Consider the following 9,802-nt stretch of genomic DNA (forward strand, 5'->3'; position numbering starts at 1 on the left):
AGGAATATGTGCTTAGGTATTATACATATGGCAACAGTCCAGAATAAGAGGTATATCAATCCAAAGAGGACTGGGGAAAAGGTAGGTAATTGTGAAACAATGAATGTTTATTTTTAAAAAGTGAGCTGGGACCCTATTTCCTGTGTTGCAGCGGGACCTTCCTCTTTCTCTTCCGGTCACTGGTGCTCCGGGAGCTGTGGCGACGGTGCAGACATGGCCAAGTCCAAGAACCACACCACACACAACCAGTCCCGAAAATGGCACAGAAATGGTATCAAGAAACCAAGATGGCAATGATATGAGTCTCTCAAGGGGGTAGACCCCAAATTCCTGAGGAACATGCGCTTTGCCAAGAAGCACAACAACAAGGGCCTGAAGAAGATGCAGGCCAGCAATGCCAAGGCCATGGATGAACGCGCCGAGGCTGGGAAGGCTCTTGTCAAGCCCAAAGAGGTCAAGTCCAGGATCCCAAGGGGAGTCAACCGCAAGCTCAGCCAACTCGCCTACATCGCCCATCTCAGGCTTGGGAAGTGTGCTTGGGCCCACATTGCCAAGGGGCTCAGGCTTAACCCGCCAAAATCCAAAGCCAAGGCTGACAGGAAGGCTGAAGCTCCAGCAAAGTCCTCAACTCAGGCGCCAGCCAAAGCTGCAGCCCAGGCGCCAGCTAAGGCCTCAACCCAGGCTCCTGCTCCAAGCCAGGCTCCTAAAGGTGCCCAGGCCCCTGCAGAGGCTCCATAATTGAGTTCTCCATCTGAGGACAGAAGGACTGGTGTGACTCCCTGGGCTGCTGCCATCTACATGGAGCTGGTGTCCTCCTGTGTTATTTGTACAAATAAATCCTAAGGCAGGGAAAAAAAAGTTAGCTGGGGGAGGGGGAAGGGAGAGAAAGGGGATAAAAAGTGCAACAATGAATAAATGAATGAATGAATATCTAACGTCTCTGTAAATTTTTGTTAAAATAAAAAAATTATTTTAAAAGTATGAGAATTTTTATTATTTTTAAAATGAGAAACTTTTATAGCATGAGGGAATATGCTGTAAAAGATCTCTCCAAAGCCCTGAAGAGCAGTGATGTCAGCATAAAGACTAAGGTGAAAAAGAAAAAAGACTAAGGTGCACCTGATTTAAGCCATAATTTTTCCAATCACATGCTTTGTGTCTGAGACTCGGTCAGTGAATAAGGATGTCCAGAGGAGAATTGATGCCTTTCAAGTGTTGAACTTTGAGTTGTGGTGTTGGGAGAAGAGTGCTGAATATCCCATGGGCTGTCAAAGAACAAACAGATCTTAGAGAAAGTACAACCAGAATGTTCCTTAGAGGAAAAGATGGTGAAGCTTTGTCTCAAATATGCTGGGCCTGTTGGTAGGAAAGGTTATTCCTTGGAAAGGGACATCATGCTTGGAACGGGGGAGGGTCAGTGAAGGAGAGAAAGCTCTTCAATAAGATGGATTGTAAAATGTGCAACAATGAATGAATGAATGAAAATCTAACTTCTCTGTAAATGTTTGTTAAAATCACAATTAAAATAAAATTTTTCTTTAAAAAAAAGATGCATTGATACAGTGTCTATGACAATGGACTTGTGTCAAGGATGAAGAGGATAGTGCGGGATGGGATGGGATTCAGATTTATTTTTTATAGGGTCACTATGAGTCATATTCAACTTGATGTACCTAACAACATCAACCATCAAGTTTTATAGTCTGAAATTGATTGAACATGCAGCTAAGATGCAGTAACAATAGTTGGTGACCAGAAAGCAAAAATTGGAAATTAAGAAGAACTGGTAGTTGGAAAATAAGGACTTTGTGACAGAAATGAGGTTGAAGATTGAGTGATAAAAGTTTGTATAATCAATGATTTATTGATTTTAAATACCTTTAAGAAACACAAATGGCAAATATACACATGAACCTCTCCTGATGGAATACACAGGAATCAAATTGACCACATCTGTGGAAACAGTCCATGGAGCGGTTCAACATCAGCAGTTCAAACAAGGCCAGAGGCTGACTGTGGAACAGACCATTAATTACTCATGTGCAAGTTCAAATTGAAGTTGAAGAAAATTAAAACAAGTCCACAAAGAACCAAAATATGACCTTGAGTATATCCCACCTGATACATATAACCATCTCAGAAATAGACTTGATATATTGAACACTAGTAACTGAAGAACAGATGAATTGTGGAAGGATATCAAGGACTCTGTCCTTGAAGAAGGTAAAAGATCATAAAACTCAACCAAACCGCCCAACAGGAAAGAAATAGAAGACCAGAGTGGATGTCAGAAGAGACTCTGGAATGCACCCTGGAACAGGGCCGACTGGCTCTTAAATCTGGCCTCCGTGCTCTCTCTAGGACTGTATCTGTGTAGAGGAAGGTCCTTCTCTTTTCCTTTCAGCTTCTTAGTGCTTGGAGTTTCTTGGGCCTTCCTTGGCTTGTGGGAGAGCGTCAGCTGGTGCCCTACTTTATGCAGTCTTTCTCTGAGCCTGTCCCCCCACACAGAAGGGCTCTGGACCTACACCATTCTATCTTGTTGTTGTATAACTTTGATTCAGAACCGACCCATAGCAAACCCTCAGCTGGTTTTCAGAGGCAGTAAATAGTACAGGAGATTTCCCTCCTCTGGTGGAGCAGAGCTGGCGGATTCAAACCACACACCTTTCGGATTGCAGTGCTATTTCTTACCTAGGCCACCAGAACTCCTGTGTTGTTGTTAGAGGTCATGCAGCCAAGTGTGACTCAGCAACAGGTCTGACCCTTGCCCTATCCTCTGCCATCCTCATCATCACGGACACACCAGAACCCCTTGCTACAGTCACTGTGCCAATCCATCTCACTGGAGTCTTCCTCTCCTTCGCTGACCCTCCATCTTTCCAAGCATGATGTCCCTTTCCAAGGAATAGCCTCACTAGCAACATGTCCAAATCTGAAAGGCAAAGCTTTGCCATCTTTGCTTCCAAGGAGCATCCTGGCTGCATGCTTTCCAAGACATATCTGCTTGTTCTTTTGACAGTCCAAGTCCCAAACTCTTCTTCTTATAGTTCCTTTAATTTACAACAACAGTGACAAAAATCTATTTCTGTACAGGGACAGGTGTCCAGAACTTTGTCATGGATTAAATTGTTTCCCCTTCAAATATGTGACAAATTGCTTAGGTCATGATTCTCAATATAATCTATCTTGTGAACTGTAGCTCTTAACCTCTCTGATGTTCATGATATAATGTAACTATCTTGTGTGCCATAACTCCTAACCTCTCTGATGTTCATGATATAATGTAACTATCTTGTGTGCTGTAACTCCTAACCTCTCTGATGTTCATGATATAATGTAACTATCTTGTGTGCTATAACTCCTAACCTTGATGATGGTAATGAGGCAGCATTAGAGGCAGTTATGTGATTTATGTTGCTTGATAATCAGGTGATGTTGCAATGGTCCCCATGATGTGACTTGAGATGTAATTAGCGAAAGTGGTTTGAGGTGATAAGGGTAGGATGCTGTCACTGTTGTAAGTGCCATTGAGGCGTCTCAGTTTATAAGCCCTCCTGCTACAGACCATGCCCAATTTGGCCGTCCTCACCACCTGTGTTATTTGTAAGCCCAATTGCTGCTGCCACTGTGTCTCCTCTCTTTTGTGGACTTTCTACCTTTCCAGGAAGATGACCTTTTCCAGGGAGTGGTTTCCCTTGACAACATGTCCACCACATGTGAGATAGAAATTGCACTTTCTTCACCTTGAAGGAGCACTCCAGCTGCACTACTTCCAAGATAGGTTCATCAATCCTTTTAGCAGTCCGTGACACACTGACTACTCTTCACCTGCACCGCAGTTCAAAGGCACAAGTCCTTGTGTGGTCTTCCTTATTCTTTGTCCAACTTTCGTATGCATAGGAAGCGATTGAATGGCATGGATCAGGTACACCTGGCTTTGTTCAATAGCATTCTGGAGAGGTCCCTAACACAGACGTTCCCAATGCACCCCATTCTTTAACTGCTACATCCATAGATATCGACTATGGAACCAAGGAAAATGTCAGTTTTTTTCTCTGTTTATAACACTCTTGGTAATTGGTCCAGTTGTGAGGAGCTTTGTTTTCTTGATGTTCAGGTGCAAGCCACCCTGAATACTATAGTTTTCGTCTTCTTCAGTAAGTAAGTCAAGCCTTCTTTACCAGCAAGTAAGGTTGTATAATCTGCATGAATCTTCCTCCAATTTTGATGCCACATGTAATGTCTGGTGGGGGGGAGCCTTGGGAGGGGACAAATCTACAACGATGAATGAATGGAAATCCAAAGCTTCTGTAAATTTTCACTGAAATTAATAACAAATTTAAATAAAAAAAAAGAATTAAGTTAGAGTAAGGATGGCAATGGAACCACCTTACCTCTGTAACGTGATTTGTGCCACTATTAGAACCTCTACTCAGAATATTATTGCTTTTCAATTTTTGACTCATGCACTTTTAACTTGTTAGTTAAATTTGTATCTTCTAGGCTGCAACACTTCCATGATACATCTTCAAGGATATGAACATGTACGGCTAAGCACAATTGATAACAGTGCATCTAAATTCCAAAATCAATCTCCATAATAGTCTATGTGTTTCCTACTGCCAAAGGGGCCCTTTAGAGTAGTGAGAGGAGACATTCACCCTGAAACCCACAGCATCCCTTTTCAGCAGGAAGTAGCTAAGAGAATACGCCATCCCCTTTTCCTTATGAATCAGGGTGAAGTCTCTCTCAGGGAGGAGTGATAGGGAATGGCAAGGGACACACTGACAAAGGAGATTAATCAGAACTGGCTTTGACAAGCACCGTGGCAATTGGACAATTAAAACAGACATGGAGGGGGGGAAGAAGAACGAACTGGGGAGGAGGGTGGAGAAAACAGTGCAACAATGAATGAATGAAAACCCAAAATCTCTGTAAATGTTCATTAAAACTAATAAAATTTAATAAAAAAATCTAGTCTAGTTTCTTGAATGATTTGCTCATCCTACAGATCAAATAGGTGCCATAGAAGGAGACATCCCTGACACACAGCTGTGCACATTTTAAACCATGCAGCTCCCCTGTTCTGTCCAAAGGACTGCTTTTTGCTCTGTCTTGTACAGGTTTCATACTAGTACAATTAAGTGTCCTGGGTTTCCCATTCTTTTCATTTTATGCCTCATAATTTATTATGATTCACACCATCAAAGCATTTGCATAGTCAATAAAACACAAGTAAACATCTTTCCGGTATTCTCCACCTTCATCCCAGACCCATCTGACACCATACCCCTCACTCCATAGTCTCATCTGAATACAGCTTGAATTTCTGGCAGTTCCTAGCCATTTTAAAAAATAATTTTCAGGAAGCTTTTGCTTGCATGTAATATTAATAATATTGTTTGATAATGTCTGCACTCAATCTTATAACCTTTTTTAAAATGGGAACAAATATAGATATCTTCCAAGGTTTTGTTCTTCACTAATGAATGAGACCAAGGTGTACCTGATCCAGTCCATGGTCTTCACAGTTACGTGTTATGCATCAGAGAGCCGGACAATAACTAAGGATGACAGAAAAAGAATCGATGCCTTTGAGCTGTGGTGCTGGAGAGGAGTCTTGAACATACCATAGACTGCCAAGAAAACAAATAAGTCTGTCTTGGAAGGGGTGAAATCAAGTTTCTCCTTGGAGGTAGGATTTTGAAGCTCTATCTCACATACTATGGACTCTAAAGGTCAGATCTGCCTCCGGTTGTGAGTGTGGCGCAGGTCTGCTGTGATGGTTAATGCTGTGTGTCAATGTGGCCTGGACGCTCAGTACACTATAGCCGTTCTGTGTGTGGTAGAGTCTAACCTCTAGAAAGATGGACAATCTCCTGTACCGTTTATAGCCTCTGAAAGCCAGCTGGAATTGCAGCTATGAGTCAGTGCTGATGCGATGATTCACAACAAGAGGTTAATGAAACAGGATTAGGAGTGAACCTGCAATATACGGTCAGCCTTTCTGATTTAGGAGAGGTCTCCTTTGTGGCATGGCCTGCGTGGCCTTTATGTTTGGACTCTAATGCTTGGCTTGAGGGCTCCAGATCACTAGTGGCTGGTGACTGTACTTGCTGACTTTGAACTCATCAGTCTCTGAAGCCAGCAACCTGAGCCTTTGCCCATCTGCTGACCCCCTGGACTCTGCCTCCCCAGATACCCCTTTCCTGTGGTCTGACCTACAGACCTGGGCTTGCTTCTACAAGCATGTGAGCCATTACCTTGAAATAAACAAACCTCTCTCCATATGTGTGTGTGTAGAAAATGTGCCATTGAGTCAAGTATAATTCATAGCAACCCTATGTACAACAGACCTGCTCTGTCCTGTGCCATCGTCACAATCTCTGACACACTTGAGCCCATTGGAGCAGCCACTGTGTCAATCCACCTGCTTGAGGATCTGCTGACCCTCCACCTTTCCAAGAATGATGTCCCTTTCGAAGGAAGAGCTTCTCCTAACAACGTGGCTACAGTGTGAGAGATGCAATTTCACCACCCTTGCCTCCAAGGAGCACTCTGGTTGCACCTTCTCCAAGACACAACTGTCTTCTCCAAGACCACAGCTCAGAGACATTGATTCTTCTCCCGTCATCTTTATTTACACACACACACGGGTGGCTCAGCCCCTAGGGGGCTGCACTGCCTGTACTTCCAACCCCAACGTGGTGCTTCTCTGGAAGCCCCTTGGCAGAAGGATGGACAGTCTCCTTGTGCTGTTTACAGCCTCTGAGAACCCACTGGACGGTCAGCTAGGAGTCGTTTCTCACTTGATGGCAGTGAGAGTGGGTGAGAGGGACGCTTCACTGGTTTTACTTCTCTCGAGAACCCAGTCTAAGACAAACAGGTGGTGCTCCGTGCCTTTGTGTGTGAGGTCACCATGAACCAGGACCAGTTCAATGCCAGCTGACAGCACCAACAGTGTGCTGAGTACTGGGGGTCCCGGGTGGACAAAGCAGAGGTGCTGTCACTGAGTCAGAGAGTTACAGGGGTGCGGTTGGGAGGAAAGATGACATGAATCTGATGGAGTGCAGGCGGGGGCACCTGGGGAGGGAAGGATCAGAGAAGGATCACACCTGGGGATAGAAAGATCATACCTGGGGAGGGATGGATCACACCTGGGAGGGAAGGATCAACCTGGGAGGGAACGATCACACCTGGAGAGGGATGGATCACACCTGGGGAGGGATGGATCACACCTGGGGAGGGATGGATTCCACTTCAGGAGGGATGGATTGCTCCTGGGCATGGAAGGATCACACCTGAAGAGGAATGGGTCACACCTGGGGAGGGATGGATCCCACTTGGGGAGGGATGGATCACACCTGGGAGGGAAGGATCACACCCAGAGAGGAATGGGTCACACCTAGAGAGGGATGGATCGCACTTGGGGAGGGATGGATTACACCTGCCGGGGAGGATAGGTCACACCAGGGGAGGGAAGGAGCACCTTGGACATGCTATGCGGAGGGGTCTATCTTAAAGCCTGGGCAGATTTTCAGGTAGAAACATTGAAGGAAGCATTTCAGCTTTCTGCCATTGGCTGTGATCTGGACTGTGTCCTCCAGGAAAGCAATGCAGAAGCTATAACCCCTATACTGGTAAGCATGGCCTTGTTAGAAGAAGAAGGTCTTTGAAAATGTCATCCCTTTAGCTAACATGATGCCATTCGTATTGGATAGGAGGTGGGTGGTCAGCCTTCCTGACAGTGTCCTGATAAGAGAGGCCCAGAGGCCCAGAGGCCCAGGAAGGAGACAGTCATGTGAAGACACAGTGACAAGTTAAGGGATGCCTGGGGTGACTGAAGCTGGGAGAGGCAAGAGGGCTTGTCCCCTGCAGCCTTCAAAAGGACGCATGCACCTGTTGACCCTTGATTTGTGACTTCAGACCTCCAGAATGGACAGACCATATGCTGTTCAAGTAGGTGACCTAGTTAGTGCTGTTTTGCTGTGGCGACCACAGGAAACAATCTCCCAGCTGTCTATCTCTGCGGTCCGCACCAGCCTGGGCTCAGGGCAGGATCAACCTGTTCTCATATTTCCTGTGTTGAGAGGGGATTCAGGTGGGCAGTTCTTGCTGGCACCTCCCACATGGTTCCAGGCAAAGGGAGGCTGGGGCTCAAGGCATCCCAGGGATCTCAGCTGGTACTGTTTCTCCAACGTGACACCACACCCCTCCAGGGACTGGGCTGCCTTTAAAGAAGTTACTGTGAACATTCTCCTGCAAGTCTTTGTGCAAGCATTCGCTTTCCTTTCTCTTGGGTAAATATCCAGGAGCAGAATTGCTGGGTCACCTGATAGCTGTGTTTGACCATTTAATGAACTGTTAAAGTGTTCTGCAAAATTTTTGCACCATTTGCTTTTCTAATTAGAGAATGTGAGAGTTCCGCTTGCTCCCTATCCTCCCCGACACTTGATATGATTAGTCATATATTTATTATTTTTAATGTTTAGACTGTCTAATGTTGTTATTGTAGTGTCAAGTCACTTTCGACTCACAGCAACCCTGTGTACAACAGCTCTGAACTATGCTGTATCCTGTGCCAACATTATTGTCTCTGACATATCTACCCCCTATTAGCTCAGTCATTGAGTCAATCCATCTCATCGAGGAGGGTCTTCCTCTCCTGTGCTGTCCTTCCACCCTCCCAAGCATGAGGTCCCTCTCCAAGGACTGGTCCCTCCTTGCAACATGCTCAAAGCATGTCAGATGGAGCTTCAGAATCCTTGCCTCCAAGGAGCATCCCGGTTTCAACTTCTCTAAGATGAACCTGTTTGTTCCCCTAGTAGTCCACAGCTCATTCAACACTTTTCTCCAGCCTGCGACTCAAAGGCATCAATTCTACTTTTATCATCCTTAGTCATTGTCCAGCTTTCTGACACAGCAAGTAATTTTGAAGGCTACGGCCTATATCAAGCCCACGTTAGTCTCCAGACTAACATTGCTCTTTAGTACTCTGGTAGTCATGGATAATATTGAGGAAAATAGGGATCTCAGAACACTTAATTGTGTTCATATGAAACCCATGTGAGACCAAGAAGCAATTGTCTGAACAGAACAAGGGAACACTCCACGGTTTATAATCAGGAATGGTGGGGCCCAGGGTGGTATCCTTTCTCCCGATCTATTTATCTGTATGCTGAGCAAATACTCCCAGAAGGCGGACTCTCTGAAGAAGAATGCGGCACAGCGTCTGGGAAAGGTTCAGAGCTGATGCTCATAGGGGGACTGTGACTTGTATTTGACTAGACAGAACATAACAACACAACAACTACAGGCATGGCGGGTTGAAATCATCGAAACTTCAACTTGGATCGTGGAAGTTGGCAGCAGTCTCATTCTACTTGGTTCAAGAATGAGCAGTTGCTTCACCCCTTGATTAAAGTAACTTCTGCTTAAAAAAAAAAAAAAAGAATGAGCAGTTGAAGGGGAGCTCTGGTGGCCTAGTGGCAAGAAGCTGCACTGCAATCCCAGAGGCATGCGGTTCAAATCCACCAAACGTTCTGCCAGAGAAGGAGAGACAATCACATCCTGTACCAATCAGATCTGATTTGACAGTACACACACAAAATAGTAAAATAAAAATTAAAATATATTTTTTTAAAAAAATTTTTTTTTAAAAAAAGAATGAGCAGTCAAGGAAGCAGCAGTCAAGATATCAGGTGATCATGAAGCCATTGTAATTAATGGATTACATTCATCAATAGTAATCAATGTTATAAAGCAAAATGCCTAGGAATGATTGAATGAAAATCCAGTACGA

General features: G+C 44.7%; 1 pseudogene; it reads left to right on the plus strand.

Moving 5' to 3' along the window:
• The first annotated feature begins 213 nt into the window (after window positions 1-213).
• On the plus strand, window positions 214-738 carry LOC102857732 (annotated as a pseudogene).
• Window positions 739-9,802: the final 9,064 nt, after the last annotated feature.

This window comes from Elephantulus edwardii, unplaced genomic scaffold, assembly GCF_000299155.1.
Source record: "Elephantulus edwardii isolate Elephantulus edwardi_28Jun2011 unplaced genomic scaffold, EleEdw1.0 scaffold00185, whole genome shotgun sequence".
In the NCBI taxonomy this organism is placed as follows: Eukaryota; Metazoa; Chordata; class Mammalia; order Macroscelidea; family Macroscelididae; genus Elephantulus; species Elephantulus edwardii.